Below are 680 nucleotides of genomic sequence, written 5' to 3' on the forward strand. Positions count from 1 at the left end.
TCGAATATCAAAAATTCACACAATGTCACAACAATGCAGTGCAACAACAATGGACTCATGCATGTGGTACCATTTCATCACTGATGACTCTGTCATTGTCCTCCAAAGATCCCCACCGTAGGATCGTTTCCCACTTGGAACTGGAGCTCAACACAAAATGCACTCAATCCACACAATGGAATTGAGGCCAACACTAGACCAGGGTCCTACAACATCATTGGACTTTCGTCCTATAATTATGCTATGAATGCATGATTCTCAACGTCACAAAATCAACGACCATGGTTAGTCAAAATGGCATCATCATTCATGTATTCATCAAAGTCATGTCATCATTCAAACACACAACATCACAAGCATCTTGTTCAACACAACACACAAACATCAATTAATCATGTTATCAATCAACACAACAACATTCACCAAAGTCAGATATAGAAACACAAGAATTCACAAAGTCAAGTTTCATACAAAATCCCCTCTAAACCTACCCAAACGTGTACAGTAAATTCCAAAAAATTCTCAGACATTCTAAAAAATATAAGTTACCATATTCTAAAATCGTTTTTCAAAAATAAAAAAATTTCATTTTCGGGGACCGTGTTGTGCACCAAAATATCGCGCTAAGCACGCCCTCTACTGGAAATTATTTTTTAGAGCGGGCTCTAAAATTCTGCATA

The sequence above is a fragment of the Vicia villosa genome, linkage group LG5 (assembly GCF_029867415.1).
Source record: "Vicia villosa cultivar HV-30 ecotype Madison, WI linkage group LG5, Vvil1.0, whole genome shotgun sequence".
Taxonomy (NCBI): Eukaryota; Viridiplantae; Streptophyta; class Magnoliopsida; order Fabales; family Fabaceae; genus Vicia; species Vicia villosa.